This window comes from Calliopsis andreniformis, chromosome 10 (genome assembly GCF_051401765.1).
Source record: "Calliopsis andreniformis isolate RMS-2024a chromosome 10, iyCalAndr_principal, whole genome shotgun sequence".
In the NCBI taxonomy this organism is placed as follows: Eukaryota; Metazoa; Arthropoda; class Insecta; order Hymenoptera; family Andrenidae; genus Calliopsis; species Calliopsis andreniformis.
Window position 1 is genome coordinate 6,539,122 of NC_135071.1, and position 19,496 is coordinate 6,558,617.

General features: G+C 36.5%; 1 long non-coding RNA gene across 1 annotated transcript; it reads left to right on the forward strand.

Moving 5' to 3' along the window:
* Window positions 1-12: 12 nt before the first annotated feature.
* On the forward strand, window positions 13-19,307 carry LOC143184694 (uncharacterized). Its single transcript, XR_013002802.1, has 3 exons — window positions 13-236; window positions 677-936; window positions 19,116-19,307. It is a non-coding gene; the product is annotated as an uncharacterized LOC143184694 (long non-coding RNA).
* Window positions 19,308-19,496: the final 189 nt, after the last annotated feature.

Here is a 19,496-nt window from a genome sequence, read left to right on the forward strand (position 1 = left end):
AGAGGTAAAGTCACTTTAACTTTTCAAATGGCACAACATATTTTTCATGTCATAGTATTGTAGTTGACATCATGATCTTGTATACTATAACTTTGAATTAACAAATATGGAGTTAAACAACAGGAACATTACCATGGGAAACTAATTTATTGGGATAAAATTACATGTTAAAAATGTAGACATTCAACAGGAAAAATATTAATCATTCGTACGATACACTATAAAAGGAACATCGTGTAAGTAGTGTAACAAAAATAAATATAGATATTTTGTATAATGTCGCGATCTATTTAAACGTTCAATTACAATAAGTGTTCGAGTTGTAAATAACTTAATATTTCCATACGTTGTACTTTATTTCGCTCAGTTTGTAAGACTGATAACTATTCTTCTTTTAAATCTACGCAGTATGCAAAACAGTTTATTGTGACAGCATCATAGCAGCAACTATTGCAAATTTATTTCGCCGATTGAAACTGTGTGTAGAAGACAATGGACTACAATTCAATCACTTTCATGCGTATTGCTTATGTGTCCAAGGGCAGATCACATTGATTCTAGCCAATTCTAGATCACTTCTACACGTTCCGATATCTCAAAATTCAATACAGAAAGCTAATCAGAAAATCTTTAACAAATTACATTCCTAATACTACGAATCAAAAAACGATTCTAGAGAAAGGTGCCGAGGTTACGACTTGAGTTAAGCAGATTCCAGCGATCCAATAGAAAACGCCATACAATTTCGAGTTCCACCGTCGGATGGGACGCGAAAGTGGAATAGGGATGCGGAGCACGTATCGACAAGCTGGTCACAAGCGTTCAATAGCGATCCCAAATAGAAAGAAAGGAGGAGGACGTTGTCTTCGTAACCAGAACCCGCCGACTCTCCATTTCTTCTCCTCTGCTCAACCCCATACGAGTGCTTTTACAACGGTCAGCGTTCTCTGATGCCCGAACAAATCTCCGTGCATGCAGTTCAATTTAACTAAATCCTTTCCGCTTTTCGTCGACGGGAGAAGCCAAAGCGAGGGCGGTGGTTCAAGACAGGAAAGGACAGGGCAGGGAAGGAAGCCATACGTGAAGATAAGATTGGAAAAGTTGTATGAGGGGCAACTTTAACAGCTATATAACCATTACGGTGCCGATAAAGTGGAATCTAGTGTCTTAACGGTCTGGAACGAAATTCCGGCTATAGCGTCATATATTCCAATGGAGTTAAACACGACGTTCAGATACTAGTTCACTCCCCGCCGCCGTGAAGAGTGTACATGCCGCTTTATTGTCCGATAGATCTGGGGAATCGCGGCTCCCTATCAACGGATCTACTTTATGCCCGTTTATGAATCCTCTCGCGGAACGACTTAACCGTCTGCGTCATTTACGATGAAACACGCTTATTGGCGCGGGATTCAATTGTTTTTGGTTGTTTGCTTTTATGTTTGATCACTGGAAAAGGATTTATCATGAAAATATGCAATTTAATTCAAATTTAATACTTTGAAATCGTCAATGATACCAATGGGAATACATTTTTTTAAAACTTTAATATATACATATAACTACAACAGACCTCTGAGAATCTTTCAGCAGTTTTGTTAATTATACATGTATATCATATGTAAGAGGGTAATTAGTAATGTCCCCTTTTCCTCTATTTCAAATTTCTGGTTTAGAGTTTTTAGTCTTTTATCAGTTCATTTGACTTGATTCTTTTGAGTCTTCTTATGTAGTCTTTATTTTTGAGGAGTTTATTTGTTAAATTTTGGAGTCTATGGTTCTGTGATTTTGCAAATTAGTTTCATGTGATCCCGAACATATCTCATATGTAAGTCTTTGTACAGGAAATAGGACTACATAATTTGACAAAATTTTAAACCTTATTAAGCTAATCTCTTGTTCATTGTATCATAATTTTCTAATTTTTGTCTTAAAAATTGACAGAGATATATTTTCTTATGAATAGGAAAATGTCTTATTTTCTACAATTCGTTATAACTTTGAACCCATGACTGTTTGAGATCATGTACTAAGCAACTTAGAAACACGAACGTTAAAATGACATTGATGACACCTGTCGCTGAATATATTTTGTATAATATGAAACAAATGAACAACGGTGCAGAAAATTTTGATCTGATTTATAGGACGAAGGTACGCATTGCGTGATTTGTGGAAGCCAATGAAGTTGCCAAATACTTGCAGGCGTCTGTGCCAGAAAGGTTGGCAGTAATTTCGCGAGTTTGATTCAAACTGGTCGGCATATCTAATTACCTGTCATACAATTACTTCGCAATTTATTATTATACTGGATATCGTAATTATAATGCTCATGAATGTTTGAAACGTTCAGTACGTACCAATAAAATCAGTCAAAGGCCTGTGAATTATGGAATATGAAAACTTTTAATAAAAAGGTGGAGATCAAGAGTGATTTATAAAATTTATTAGGTAAAATTTCATTGCTAACTTCAGTGCTATGCAGTAAACATCAATTTTCTGCCCACCTGTAAAGAAAAGCAATAACTCTAGAAAAATGTGAAATTGAGTTTTTTGCATCTTTGGATAATTTTGAACAATTTGTGCCTTCTTTTAGTGCAAAATAGTAATAAAATATTTTTAATAGATACTGCTTTTCTTTATAGTTGAGCAATTTCGCCGTTTGCACAGAACATTTGGTTCTGATTTCCGTACTATCATTCATCTATACAGGGTGGTCCACATAAACCAGGTCACGTAAATATTTTCTTCAATTTTGGTGATACAAAACATATTTTGTACACAATTTAAATAGTTTGAAGAGACCAAATGTTGCAACAAATATATGTTTCCAAAGTTTTCAAGCTTATCGATCTTTTTGTATATAATAGCATATTCTTTATGGCATCGTGCAGCTAATGTTAAAATATATTCAGATACGTACATGATATTACCTTGAAATTAATTTTGACTCCGAAAATTAAAATGAAACGAGAAATTTTTGTCCGTCGAAACTGCAGGTTTTAGAGACGAAAACAACGAGCAGGAACCTGTGAGTGTAAATAAACATATTTACTATCGTACTATGAATGACTGCTGACCCCGCAGAGATCTAATCATTTTTAAACAATTTGTCATTTTATTGATATACTGTTCGCCTAAAATCTGCCATTCTTATGGACAAAAATTTCTCGTTTCATTTTAATTTTCGGAGTCAAAATTCATCTGAAATTCATGTCAAGTACATATTCGAACGTACATTGACATTAAATACACGATGCAATAAAAAAATATGCAATTATAACCGAAAAAAGGATTGATAACCTTAAGAGTTACGAAAAAAATGACCTTGAACAAGAAATGTTTCATGCAACATATTAATCTATTCAAACGGTGTAAATCCTGTACGAAATATTTTTTGCATCACCAAAATTGGAAAAGATATTTAAGTGGTCTGGTTTAGGTGGATCACCCTGTATAAATGCTTGTCTGTATTATTCTCTTTATTTTTTTCTTTTGAAAATGCTTTGACTTAAACTAAATCGAAACTTCTAACTCACCTTAAATAGTTATACGTTACAGTTAATATTTAGAAATATTTACATTTAAGAAGTATGCATATGCTTATTTCATTTGCAATCTACTATTATATGAGTATATTACCATAGTAAAAAAGGTGTCTACAAAAATAAAATGTAATACAGAGTAACTTATTTTTACGAAAAATTGAGGTTAGAAATGAAGTAATTTTATTACAATATTTATACTCTAACGATTCTATGGCTACGGTTTATTATATAGCTTAGATCCAAACTGAAATAAGGAAAAACAAAATATACTCTAACAATTTTCACAATTCAACTTTTTTGTTTCGTCGATGAAAATAACTTTACCAAAACTCAACTGTTGTCAAAAGCTAAAGTAAATTATCGCACTTGAGAAACTAGAAAGATGTTTGGCCTTTGAAATGTCTACAAAGCAGCTTTATAGTCTAGTGTCCAAGAATTATGTTGAATGCATTCTTGGATTGCCTCGAGCTCTGCTGCTTTTATAACTTCGTTATATGTATTCCACAACTATGACTAAAGTGAGAACCTGTAATAAGTGTCAAAAAATATATAAAAGAACATTCTTTTGCGAACCTCAAACTCTTTGTTATAACAGTTGCAACACGTTTCGAAACACAATTATAAAAGAAAATTGTTGAATTTGTCAATTGAAATTCAGCGAACCTTGATGTCATCAAAAATATATCTCAAGGGCAGCGAAACGTAAAATAAATCCGGCATCCGCGGACGTGGAAGAAAGGACGCAGAAGGACGACGAAGGCTTTTAGCGTGAGTCTAGTTTACGAGTGTCGGGTAGGAGCATTTGTTACACGACAGCTCTCGGCCGTCGTCGCACGGAAAGAGCAATGCGTAATATTTCTCCTGCAGTCGGCGGTGTGACGCCTACGCTTCGGCCTGAACCATAAATCCATCGTTTATATCGTGCAGATAATGTGTTTATCTTTTATCGCCGATATAAATATTCAGATCTCGCAAACGAAGCTTGCATCATCGCCTCCCAACGCAATAGGAGTCTTCTGTTATTGAATATCTGAAGAAATAGATAAATCCTTACGAAAGGATTTAATAACATCAGCAACATACCACTATGTGGGCCATATCTCAAGCGAGGAGGAAATAAATATTTCAAACAAGAAGGAGTTGATGCAAATTTGTTGTAAGACGAGCTATTTAGAAGAGTGGAAGATGGACACTTGAACTGTGTCTCTCAGATGCTTACTGCTTTTTATCTTCAGTTTCTTCAATCTCATCTTAACTTTTGTTAAATAATGTTTGTTCAAGTAGATCCAGGCGCACTATTACCTGTGTGAATGTTAGAACCATTAGTATTGCGAGGGTAAAATTAGTTTAGAGATAGAATGAAGAAATATTTTTGTCCCAACTGAATAAGTTGATGCAAATTTGTTACAAGATAAGCCATCTAGAAGACTGGAAGATGAATATTTGGAATACTCTCAAATATCTATTTTAATTCCTTCAATCTTATCCTAACTCAGTTTACAGATGTAGCTACAGATTGCTAAAGGGAGGAAATAGCAACTGAGGAAAAGTTTTCCAAGCAAAGAAATCGTTGTGGCTGAGGTAACGTTGCTGCTCACCACGACCACGTGACCACCACTTCATATCCGATCACATAGAGCGACTCTCACGTAACCTTCGATTCCTCCGCTATAAGGTCTCTCACGAAAACTTTGCTCGACCTTCCCAGTCAGTTGCCTCCGCGTTTATAACCTCCTCCACTCTTCGCGATACGTCTCGGAGCCTCCTTCGGCTCGATCTTCTCGGGTTCGACGAATGGGACGAACAAGGTAGTGACTCGACAGGGGTAAAGATAGAAGGTGGGAGGGGTAGAAGGCTACCAGATATAAATTTCCTGATATTCGACCGTTCGTGTCGTTTGAAATGGGGCAGTTTTCTCGGGACCTAATGGTTATTGCCTTTCTCGGCGGACATATTGCGTTCCATCCAGTGCAATGTGTGCGGCCGATATATCAGAACTCTTCGCTCTCTCGGATAAGGGTGGCAGGGGGAGACAGTGGGGTGGAAGCGGAGATGCGGGAGGAAGGAAGAAGCTGGCAGACAGAGAGGAATAGATCCGGAGATAGGGAGCAAAAGAGAGGTGGGGATGGAGGGAAGCGGGGATGTCGACCGCGCGCAGTTACCGGAAACCCCTCCGCAACGGAGCAGCAGTCCGCTCAGTGGTCGTGCCCTGCCAGACTGCAGACGGGAAGTGGCCGAGGTGTGGCCGCGGAGTTGAATTATTACAAGCTGCCCCGACATTCATACAGGATGCATGCCCCAACCCGTACCCGTAAATCTTCACCACGACGTCAGCCCTTGACTTTGCGCGCCGCCTGCCGCTGGCTGATGTTATTATCGTTGGCTTAAGCGCGAATTGAATAACGCACTTTCGCTTCGCATTGACAAGGGGTTAAGTGATTTTCACCCTATTAGCCGGGACGCGTCATTTTATCTCGCGCTGGGGAAGTCAACTTAGCTATTATATGAACTTATCTATGGACACTCTGACAGCTATTTTTTGGGTGGAGCGAAAGGTAGATCTATGGATCTATATACAGTGTATCTTTTATCTAACTTATAAATTACTAGTTAGAAATTTGATATGTTGGATTTATTTATGAACTCTTAGGCTAGACTTGTAATCATTGAGACTATGTATCTGGATCTGCATATTTTCTATCTACGCACGTGCGTTTTTTGCCTACTTTTATTTAACATTAAGAACCTTTTAAAAATATTATAATAATATCCAGCGAAAGAGTTTTGAAAAATGTAATTTTACATGTTTGGTGCGAAATATGTTAAACTATCAAGTAGTTTCTTGGAGTACTGGATTTCTTTATTTAGTCTTGACCTAGACTTATTATCTTATATGTTTGAATAATTACTTTCAATAGATAACAGCGTTTGTTGAGGCTGCTTTCTGGATTTCTGTATGTTTTTTTCAATTTGTAAGCTATTGATATACTCTTGGAGTCTTGGATAGATCCGTAAATTGTTGACCTAGACTTGTGTTTATTGAGTTTGATCTTTGAGCTTGTATTCCTTTTATTAACTTGTGAGTCACCAACTTAAGTCCTGGAGTTTTTGATCTAAGCCTTGTCTTAGACTGAGGATCTTGCTAGTCTAGGTTCTTGGATAACTTTCACCAAACAACAGCGATTATTAACTCTGATAGCGATTAGAATCTAAGATGACAAGCCTCGGCAAAATGATGTCATTGATCGAAACGAGAATTATATGCACAATCTTCACATAAATATACATAATGCGGTACACTGACGCGTCGAGTGGTGGTATCGCTCAATGTAAATAAATAATAGATGCTGATCCGAAGTGACCGAAGTCCTTATCTCTCAATGTTTCTGTCACTTCTCATATTCTGGCGACCGAGCATGTTTACTTTACCGTTTAACTGACTTTACGACTATGCTACATATATTTCTCTGTGGCGAGTATACATCAGATTACAATCAATGCAGGTTCAGTGATTCTCGTCTAATTAACAAGAAGCATGATAAAGGGTCATGATAGACACGCTACACTCACTTCTTCGTAATTGTCTTACTTTTTTTGAACTGTGTGGTACCATTCATTACAACCATGTTAAGTTACTTGTTGCATAGTTACTTGTGTTAATATTCGGACATCATGCTACTCCAAATTGGTAACCATCTGTAACGGTAGGAGACAGTGGGTAGACATGATTAAGGAAGTTGAACTGATTATTCTACCTGTATTGTAACTTTTTTTTTATCTTAAAGTTAGCTCAGACTTATGTGCATAATACAATACAACATTTGTATATTGTGAAAAAAAGATTCTACAATTACGCATGCACAACTACTATAGAGGCTCTCACAACTAAGAGTGTAAAACCTATTGACATTATAAGTTATACGTCAGGTTGAGGACCTTCTTTAAGGATTATAATACATACAAATAAAGATTGCCTCACAATAACGTTGTTCGTCAACGGATGATCGCGTGTTCCTCAATGCTCTTGCTCTTACTAACTTAAAACTACGCCAAGAACAATTCTAATCTATAGTATTTCTACATATTGTTAGCTTATCGCTTCAGATCTATCACTTCAGAAACCATTTATTTTCATTTTAAATAACACTGTCTTTGATCTAAGGTTTAGATCCTAATATTAGATCCTTGGGCGCTAAGCTTAGATTTATAGTCCACATTTTGCAACAAGCCTAGCCCAAAGGGTATACACCAATCTTTTTCTTAATCCAGCGATCCACTAATCGCCACGTGACCATAAAACCGAAAAAAGACCAAGTAGCTGTAATATCAGACGTGCGGTGAAGAGGTGAGAATCGAGGTATCGTGGTATTGCAAGGTACATTGAGCACGGAGCTTGGGGTTGGCAGAGTGGAGGCATGGGTTTGTAGAAATTGCTTTTCCCCTATAAGGCGCCATTATCACGCACCATCTTGTTCGAATGGCTTCGTAAAATGCCAAACCGGGAACTCAGTATTGCTGTGTCCAGCGCTGCGGTCAGCTTTGACCGTCGCAAAAACTGCTTCCTCTTCTCTTCTGGTTTCCTCTTTCTCCACAGGGGACACGATTACGCGGCGAAATTGTGGCTGTTCTTTCTCTTTGTGTCCTCTTTACATCGTCCATGGCCCCAGCCCTTTTCTTCCGTCGAGCACTTTCCTTCGAGGGTGTCGAAGTGCACAATGGACATTCGTCTGGTGAAAAGGTGACGCCAGTTGGTGGAACGAAGGAGTAACTCGGTGTAATATAGCCTGGCTAACATAACGACATAACTTTTGCCAAATGATGTCATTCGTTCAATTTCTTGGAACGATTTGGCTAATGTCTTCCAGTCGAAATATTAATAACACGCTACGCTCACTATTAGATATTTTGACCGCGTTGAAACACTTTGTAGGTCTCAGAGTTTCCCAAGAATTTGCTGATATGTATTTGGTTTAAAATTGACCTTTCTACAAAAACCTAGTGAATCTGTATGAAATCCTGAAATTCAAGTGTGAGCTTCGCAGTAGTTTCAAGTTATGAGTTTTAAACAGCTTGATATTTAAACCTAGAGTATCCAGAGATTCTAATGATAAGTAGAATCATTGAGAACCAATTGATATTTATCAGAATCAAGGTTCACAAGCCATTAGTCCTAATTCTACTTCTTGTTGCTATAAAAAATGTAGGACTTCTAATTTATTCAATTTAAATATTCTAATATACAGTAGCGAACAAGAGTTTAATACCATTAGGCCAAAACATTGTCAACGTTTGAATTATTGTAATTTGGTGAAAAAATGTCATACAACAATCGTTTTAGACTCATTTGAAAGGATGTATTCTCTAGTTCCATATTTCTAAATTGAATTCCTTCAAAGATGTTTCTATGCTAGAATGCGAGCGGGAAGAAGAAAATGCTTTTCCACTAAAGAATAAATTGTAAAAGTTCAAATAGCTCCAGTTTTTTGGAAAATGAATTTGCAGGTTGAAACCATATCTTTGGAATGAATTCCTTAGCAGTTGATATAGAATGTTTAGCTGTCGTTTTATTTGCACTATAGTATACAAACTACACAATAACACGGGATGCAAGTCCAACCATGTAAATCCTTCGTTATGAACAGAGACAATTAAAATGTCACTTGGTTTATATAGTTATAACAATCAGAATTGTAATTTATTTTAATCTTACATATTTCAGTGTCAGCGATATACTTCACTCGAAGTAGAATGAAACAATAACAAAACATCATAAATTAATTTTTAAGGTCATCTTAAAATTCACGTTGATTAGGATCACGAAAAAAATTGCTGTTACAGTTTTTGTTATAGAAATAGTATTACCTATAGACACGCGGTTGTCTAATGAAGGCAAAATAGAGTCACTCTATGGTTCCAAATTAGAAACGTGACTTAGAAAGTTTCCCCCTCTACTACATATCTTACTATACTAGCTACGCGTACATGAGCTCGGCGCTTCGGACAGTTGCTAAAAGCCGAGAGAGACGACAGATGTGATCCTTATTCTCTTGCTCTTGAAACGATGAGATTCAATTGTTCAAGTTGCCAGCAAGTGACACGAGTCAGACACAATCTTTTCAATTGCCTAAATATTTTCCTTTTCCGATTTGTAACAGGGTGCAGCGGCGGATCCAGTTTTCAAGAAGTCCGAGATATTTAAAATTTTCGGAGTTCCATTAAAATGAATAAGTTATGCAGAATACATATAGCTTTATTTTTATGCAAAATTAAATACACGTAAAAATTAATAATATTTAGATCAAGCATTTGAAAAGACATCTGTTTCACATTTAGCGCGATAATAATGTAGATATATATTCCACACTCTAGGTGTTAAAAGCTAACAATAACTCCGTAAACTGGCGTAAATTATCATCCGATTTGCTTGAAATTTTTGGCAACGGTTGTTAATACTATCCTGTTCGTTTACACGTACAGAATTTCTGATTAAATGATGTATATTTTTATTGCTGTATAGTGGCCCCTGACTTATGGGTCCTGAAGTAACCACCTAGCGCCTGTGCGAAAATCCGCTACTGATGCGGTCTCCAGAGATTTTTATGAAATTTTGAAGAATAAGTCTTGAGGTCAAGCAATGAAATTCTGGGAGATACTCTGTGTGTACTTTTTTCTGAACAATTAAAACAAGTCCGTATATATGTACTTAGAAATTAACAATATTCTCAACCAAGGGTGTTGGGTAGTTGCAGATGATGATTTTTTTCTAAATGTCAGATCATGTGTTCGATATCCAATATAGAAGAGGACTTTTCTGTCGTAATGTAATGTAATATTGCTTCACAAATACTGCAATTTTTGTATACAAATTTTCATTCATATACACATATTTAATAAATATGTTTGAACTTTTCTCTACGGTAAGTACATTATGCGTATTTCGACGCTACATCTAGGTCCTAGGCAGTGGAAATTTCTCGATTAAATATACAGAAACACCAGAACAAAATTTGTATAAAGAAATTAAAATATTTGTAGAATACTGTAATATGCAATATAAATATTTAAGAAAAGTGGTTCTTTTCATACTGGGTATCGAACTTGGGCCGTGTTACTTATGATGAAACCGGTTATTTTGAGGATACTACTAACTTCTGAACATATACGATGTTCCCAATATAATCGAGAAAAGGATTACTCTACAAACGTATAAAAATACATCAAAAATAAAGAATGCAATTCTTTTTATAAGATATGTAGTTTTTGAGAAAATTAAATTTAAAGATTCGTCTAGTACATGTGTATCTCCCTACTTGCAGGCTTCATATGTGTATAACGATCATTATTTTTGATTTATTTTTATATGTACACACCTTTCGCGGTTGTCCTACGCGTTCTACTACAACCTGTACATATAGGGTGGAAATTATAAAGCGTTACAGACGAATACCTCCAAAAACATTAATTATACGCAAAAATGTTTCACATGAAAGTTGTTCAGCACTGAGGGGAATATAATGTGGTGGGACTTTTATATTTTCCGGTGGACGCGCAAAGGTGAGGTAAAGGTTACGATCATTCTTTCAAATGGAATTATACTTTTATTTTTTGCTAGTATTGTAGCTTATTTTAAGACGAATTTGAGAGCTATCTATAGAAAGTCATTCAAGGTCAAAATTGCAGGGAAATGCCGAAAAGGTGATTGAAATAAATGTATTGATAATTTAATATAATTACGTTCTATTTGTACTTTAATAAATGTTCAAAATGATTGCCTTGTACTTCAACAACTTAACAATTATTACTTATTAATCACTTAATAATACTTTGTTCAAATGATTGTCTAACCTTGTGCAACATTTCAACGTTTATCTTAGCACAAGCTTCGTGCGTTCTGACTTGCATGTTTTCACGTGTCGTAGGCTTAATGGACATTGCGTAGTCTTTAATGTAACCCCATAGGAAGTAGTCGAGTGGTGTTAAATCCAGTGAACGGGGAGGCCAGGCTACAAGACCTCCTCGACCTACTCACCTTTCTGGAAACATTTCCTTCATTGCTGATCGAGAGCATAGTACATAGAGCGGAGGCGCACCGTAATGTTGCACCCATCTAACGCGTCGTGTATTTAATTTTTAGTTTTCACGTTCGTCATAAAATAAGCTACAATACTAGTAAAAAATAAAAGTATGGTTCCATTTGGAAAAATGGTGGTGACCTTCACCTCACCTTTACGTGTCCAGTGCGTGTGGACGCAGTGTTTTTACGTGTAGTCAATATTATTAGAGATAATTGTCTGTAACGCTTTATAATTTCCACCCTGTAGATTGGTTTTAATTGTTAATAAGAAATAAGCATTGGCACGAAGTATTCCACAAAATGTAATCATTTAATGTTTTTTACATGTATAACTCTCTGAGGATCACACCGAGGAGTCATTTTTTAACTATAAATTGGAAAGTGAAAATATTTGGATAATCAAGAAGATCACGTACGGCTGGTGCAGCTTACCGGCGACTTGAACAGTGTTTCAGTTTCAAGAGCGAGAAAGTAAGCTTCACTTTTTATTCACCTTCTCTTTTGACTTTCCCAAGCTGTCAGAAGTGGCCCGAAGCGCCGAGCTCATGTACACGCGACAGCTGCGGTGGTGTACATGGTAGAGAGGGAAATTTTCAGTGACTCGCATCGTCAGTTTGGGTATAGAGATTGCGATTCCACATCGGTAACCCTCCTAATTAGGCGCCGCTTCGTTCATATAAGCCCAACTAAATTTGTCACATGTTTTACTCTGTTTTATTGATAATCCAGCAAAAAGCATTACTGAGGCATGGTTTTAGAGGAATCGACTTTTCGTTCTTGTATGAGAAGATTTTAAGCTAGAAAAGGGTTCATTCGAAACAAAATACTTCAATGCAGCGCGGTCTGATCATGATTTCCTTCAAAACACTCTCTAAATTACATAAAAATCCTTCAGTTCCGCGGCTATGAATGGTTGATTTTGGTGTTGAACCTTTTTTCTTTTGAATGAACCCGTTTCCAGCTGAAATTGTTCTCATATATGAACGAAAAGTCTATTCCCGTAAACCTATATTTTTGTCGAATTGTGTTGGTAATGTCGCCGCCCTGACATATCTTATTGTATCTCCTTAATAGCACACCCACGTTTTCTTACAACTTGTTAGAACAAAAAACCTATTACTGCATCTTGTCGAATGTGTTGACAAGATTTACTGTAGCTGAATCTGTCGTTTGCTTCGTTGTTTCTACGTTGGATACAAGATTGCGGCGTGCAAACATATTCTTGAATCATTATCTTTTGGCGTATGAAACAGACAGTTTCTTCACTCTCTTGTGTCGTCATCATTATGTTAAAGAATATTACAAGATTTCATTTTGTTAACTGTTATAAATAGACGATGCAAATATATGTCATGATTTTAGAAAGTATATTTTAAAAATGTTGTTCAACTATACAACTATATTATAAATATATAAACATATTATGCAACTCATAGTCACTACAAGGTGTTATTATAGTTATGGCATTAATATTACTCGATTGTTAGTTGTACATAACAGCGGGAAGTAGAGAATAATGAACATACGTATGTAGTTTATGGTTTTAATTTTTTCTCATATAATTTGCACGTCACAGAGAAAACAATTTTTGTATTCTCAATAATTAGCTACGAACTTCGACAAAAACTATAACAATGAGTACCTTGTTTTGCCCGACTATCTCGTTTTATTCAGTTGTACCTAACACGTAAATTAGTTTCTAAATTAATTTTTATATTTGTTTCAATTCTTTGACTTACAAATTACTTTATATAATTACATAAAGTTTGTCTTCAACTATTATGTATCGAAACAAGAAGTAATATTGTCTATTCTAATATATATGAACGAAAAATCGAAGGATCGAAAAACTTTCTATTCCCTAAGGAGCTGTCCTAACAGACACGACCAATAAATGCCACGTATATTGTTGGACGTCCTATCGCAATGGAAATGCACCCTTGAGGAACACTATGAGATCTGAAACTTATGAAAACAATAGTTTCTTTCCTTTTTTTTATTAGATACCGTTAAAGTTGAATGTATAAAAGGGTCTCATTTCATCTTGAATGATTCATAAATAAGTGACAACAGATTCGATTATGGTGTGGATCCCTCTTAAAAAGAGTCTTTGGACATTTTTCGTATTCCATTTGAAACTTTTTGGAAAAATTATGAAGTGCATTACTATGTTGGTAGCAATTTGATAATACTTTCGAATTTCCATGAAAAAGAAATAACAGACTACTTAAACTAAATTTCTTACCATAAAATTCTCCTTCAATTTTAATTTTCAAATATTTATTCATTGTGTACTCAACCGTACGTTTCGTCCTTTCGTTCCAACCTTGCTCACTAGAGATGTGGTCGGTTTCGATCAAATGGGCCGCCTCTAACAATAGTGAAACTTCTGTGCGTATCAATATTACGTGGTCCAAAACGAAAGAAAAAGGGCCATTAAAGAAGTAAGGTGGAGCAAGAATCTAGAAATGATCACTAATGCGTGTCACATAGCAATAAACTGGACTGATGTCGTGAAGTATGTGTTTCGAAAATAGAAATGTTCTACGTGAATACTGACACCTTCATCAGTGGTGGGTAGACTCTCAGCGTGAGACCCTACAGGGATGACATCACGTGGGTGCAATAGTAAAAGATACATCCAATAGTAAAACATCAACTACGGATTCTATACTGTTGTTATGCGTATTAAAACGTTGAAAATCATGTCAATGGCATATGTTGCAAAGTGTAATCCGTAAAAACTACGAAACCAGCGATTTTTATTTCTTTAGTTATGGCACACTAAACCAAAAAATGGCCAAAAAATTCTAGATCAGAGAATAAGTAGACATGTAATTGTTATCGTTGAAACTCACCTATTCGGAGAAGAATTCACCTGCTGCTCGAACACTTACTCCACTGGGTCACGCTGCCGATCTCGGTCCTTGAGGGATAAAGCAGTGGTAGAGTAGGATTTGCTGGTCGCAGATATACGGCGTTACAGAAATACACCTTACGTTTATAACACTCTGCAGTTACCAATACTCATTACTTTGTTAAAGGAATACTTGACTTTCTAACCATTGACAACTACGGAACGCACCGAATTAAAAACCCCACGGTCGTGGATTATTTTGAAACGAGATCATCCCTACGTTTAAAAACAATGTGGCTCTGAAATATGGCGGTAGGTTTCGGTATTTTTCGCGGTACATCCGTTCCTCGGCGTTGCTTCGGCCACATCTGTGAGGCACTCGTTACTGTCTCCTACACTAATCCGATATGCCTTTGCTTTCCACTACGCATTTGTCTGCGACTTTTTCGACCTGAAGAAGAGACTACCACGTCCAGGAAAAAAGTGACCGAGAAAGACTCTCCCTCGGTCATACTAACTGACAAATCGAATTTGAGTATTTTGAAGAAGAGACACTCCTAAGAAATCACACCTAGGACGGTGCGAGGGCAGGAGGAAAGAGACCTCGGAAAAAATCGTTAGTATCGATCATGATTTCCGCCGCTGAAAGGTACATACTTTTCTTTTCTTTCGCCGTAGAGTGCCGAGGTAACGCGAAAACCGCCGAATGGATGCGAAAAGTACTGGAGCCGATAGCCATATTTCAGGGCCACATTGTTTTTAAACGTAGGAACGATTTCGTTCCAAAATAATCCACGTCCATGGGGTTTTTAATTCGATGCGTTGCGTGGTTGTCAATGGTTAAGAGGTCAAGTACTCCTTTAATGAAGTGCTCAATATTGGTGACCGCGGAGTGTCATAAACGTGAGATGTATTTCTGTGGCGACGTACACCTGCGATTAGAAGGTACTACGCTACCACTACTTTATCCCTCAAGGACCGGGATCGGGAGCGTGACCCAGTAAAGCAAATGTTCGAGCAGCAGGTGAATTCTGCTCCGAATGGGTGAGTTTCAACGATTATAATTACATGTCTACTTATTCTCTTATCGAGAATTTTTTGGCCATTTTCTGGTTTAGTGTCATAATTAAAGAAATTAAATTAGTTTTACATTTTTTAACAACAAAACAAACATTTTGACCTGATTTACAATGTTTTAATCGCATAACAATAGTGTAGAATCAATAGAAGCTACGGAAACATTGCTTTTTACGTTTTTACTGTGGTGTATCAAATTGAAAACTGAGAAAAAAGTTGAGAACAATAATATTAATGATATTTATCTGCTGAATTAATATGATTATTATTCCGGTATTGTTACAATATAAAATCGGCTTTTTTCAATTTTCTCTTTCGTTTTTTATTTTTTACAACTTGGGTAATTATTTAAAAAGTCTGACAAAATTTCATTATTTGTGTGGCTATAGCTAGTGTGTTCCTGACTTTTTTCATAATTTTTCATCCAATAGTTTAAGAGAAATTGGACGATAACGTAGAGATCTTGAGTTTCTTATACAAGGCTCGAGTACGGCGAACTTACACACCGTCACTGGTTGGCCGAGCGCTCGCTAACCGCGCTGTCTGATCGATGTTTTTCATTAATAACTTGTTGACAAAGCTTCAGAGCATACTTTTGCAAAGGAAAAACTTGTTTAGAATCACCCCAGGAATACCTCCTTAACGGCTCGCGCACTTTGTGTAGGACACCCTGTATGCAGGGTGAGTCACCTAACGCTTGCATCTCAAATATCTTTGTTGTTTTTAAAGATACATCAGATGTCTTAAAGACGAAGTTGAATGGTTCAATGAAGCTCACACAATGCTAAAAAATTTTTGTTTTTCCTTTTTTCATTTTTTTAGAGATATCAAGGTTAGCTGTACTTTTTTAAACAAAACTACCCATTTTTAAACACCTACAATGATAGTCCCTTTCATTAGGAATTGAGTGACCATAATTATTCAAGGTCATTCTAGGTCACGAACAAAGAAAACGTACAAGATTTAAAAATATGAAAGCAAAATACGTTTATCACGAGTGATACTTTTAAACGTATTAAGATCATATTCAATGTTATTTGAATATTTTAAAATATCCTGTAGTCGATTACGCAGCGATTGATTTACCATCAGTATGTTTCCAAATGCGATTCCGCTATGTTTTATTCAGTGATTGAAAGTTGTAATATGATAACGGTTTACTGTGGGAAAAAGGCAGTGCGGGCCCGATTGCTTTATGAAGGAAGGTACCCTGATCGAAACACTCCTTCTAGGCAGACCTTCATTAATATCTACAAATTATTTAGAAGTACTAGAAGTGTAGATATAATAAAGCGTAAACAGGAGAATCCGGCCATTAATGAAGACATTGAAATAAATATTTTAGCAGCTACAGCTGTCAAACCGCATGTGAGTACGAGAAAAATTGCCCAAGAAGCAGGCATGAGTCAAAGTAGCGTAATACGAATTCTGGCCCGAAATAAATTTCATCCGTTTAATATATTGCTACACCAGGAATTAGACGGAAGTGATTTTTAAAATCCAATTAATTTTTGTCAATGGGGATTGCAGCAAAATCGTTCACTTTTTTCTAATGTCTTGTTTACGGACAAAGCAGTATTTAGTAATTATGGCTCAATTAATCTAAGGAACGCTCATTATTATTGGTCTGTTGATAATCCGCACTGACTTCAAGAAATTGACCACTAATTTTGATGGAAGATGTCTCTTTACAAAACCGTCATGATATATGATACCAACATGACGGTTACCTTGCTCATTGTGCACGAGTAGCAAAAGAAACGTTGGATTCTAGGTTTCCAAACCTATGAATTGGACGAAGTAGAACTGTTTCATGACCAACACGTTTGCCTGATTTAAATCCACTGGATTTCTGTTTGTGGGGTCTGTTAAAAGGAACCGTGTACATGAATACTCCAACAACAGTTGAAGATATGCATCAGCGTATCATCACAGCATGTGCAAATATCACCTCGAATATACTTGTCACAGTTCAACATTCCTTCACAGCCCGTTTACATCAATGTGTCGACGTAAACGACCATCATTTCGAACATTTATGAAACACAAGTATTCCGTTTTTATATTTTAAATCTTATATCTTTTCTCTGTCCGTGACCTTAAATAACCTAGAACAATAATAGTCACTGAATTCTTAATGAAAGGGACTATCAGTATAGGTGTTTAAAAAGAGGTAGTTCCATTTTAAAAAAAGGAGATGACCTTGATATCTCTAAAAAAATGACAAAAAAACAAAAAATGTTGGCATTATATAAGCTCCATTGAACCATTTAATTTCGTCCTTAAGACATTTGATGTATCTTTAAAAACAACAAAGATATTTGAGATGCAAACGTTAGGTGACTCACCCTGTATACTGTACTATGTTGTCACTATAGGAAGTTCCAAAGGGGTTCACAGGTCACCTTTATTTGACTAAACGTATATAGTTCGAAACATAAATACGCATGCGCGGCGTAGGTGCCGACGGATTATAAAGCTTTAATATCGCTCCCGGACACTTGCAAGTCGCCGCGTAAGACATGCGTGTCTGAGCGTTAGAGAAGGACGGATACACAAGAAGACGAAGAAGCGGGTTCGGAGAAAGAATAAAGAGAGAGAAAAAAGGAAAGGAGCACGACCAGGTGAGGCAGACAACCGGTGGTAATGGAGCCGAGAGCAGACTGTAAATAATGCGGCTTATTGTTAAATCGCCCCGGTCCCAGCATCATTAACTCTATCGCAGATCTCCTCGGCGCAGCGGGTGTCGCGGTAATTCTTACTCGAGTGGGTATGCGTGTTTCGAGTACAATGCCAGCTAATGATGTCTCGACGCCGGTATGTGGAGTGAGCGAGCGCGTAGAAGGGGTTGGATGAAACCGCAAAACGAGAGCACACCCGCCGCAGACGAAGATGGATCACGTGTCGAGGCGAGCGGATTGAAGCTACGCCAAGATGAAACACGGAAATAGGACACTTTTCAAGACGACACGTCCAATCTTGTTGAAATTTGGATATGTGAGGCTCATCAGCAACATCGAAGGGTTCTGAAAATTTTGAGAGTTACCAACTTTACAGCTGTTTTAGGGATGTTTATTGTGAAGACCTATGCATGAAAAATCAAAATTATTTCATAATTTTCTAAGAGTATTTCTTTAATCTTTTGGGAGAATTGCTTCACAGAAGTTTGTATTGACAGACCGATGCAACGATTAAGAAGCATTCAGTGAAGAATTTTATGTGTCAAACATTACTAAATTATAAATTATACACATCTTGATTTTAGCTGCATATTGCCCCATGATAATCAAAATATGTAGTTTCATTAAACGGAAACGATGATGAGCTTGAAATCTTGAAAAATAGTTTTTGGGAAAAACTTTTTATTTACCATGATATTTGCCCTTTCGTATCAAATAATGTTTCCTTTTAACATTTTCTTCTGTCATCAAATCCAAATGAAATAAGTATTTAAGGTGATTAAGTTATTTATTTACCCTGTATATAATTTACAAGTTAGAGTTTAGAATTGAAACTTTGGAAACTAATTTTCTAATGGTTCTTATTTTTTTCATTTCAGGCCCAGCATATACCCCGGGGCCTGGGGTAATTTGAGAAGCTACCTTCATTCTGTTGTTGTTACGTAACGCATGTTTACTCGGTTTATTCGGTTGTTCAACTATATCGCAAGATGTAAAGGTTTGAAACGGCATAAGTGACTGGTTGTATGATTTATGTTTGTTGAATTGACGAGTAAAGTTCATATCATATATTGCAAGATGCTGTATATTTAAAATGCTATCAGCATTACCGTGTCCCTATATCCTGCGATGTCCTCGTGTTCGTAAGATGGTTAGCTGAACCTTATTGATAATGTGTGGAGCACGTGACAGACGGTCCGTAACTTATTTTTCTATTGGCGGCATAGATTAAATAGATGTTAGGTAAAAACATATGGAAT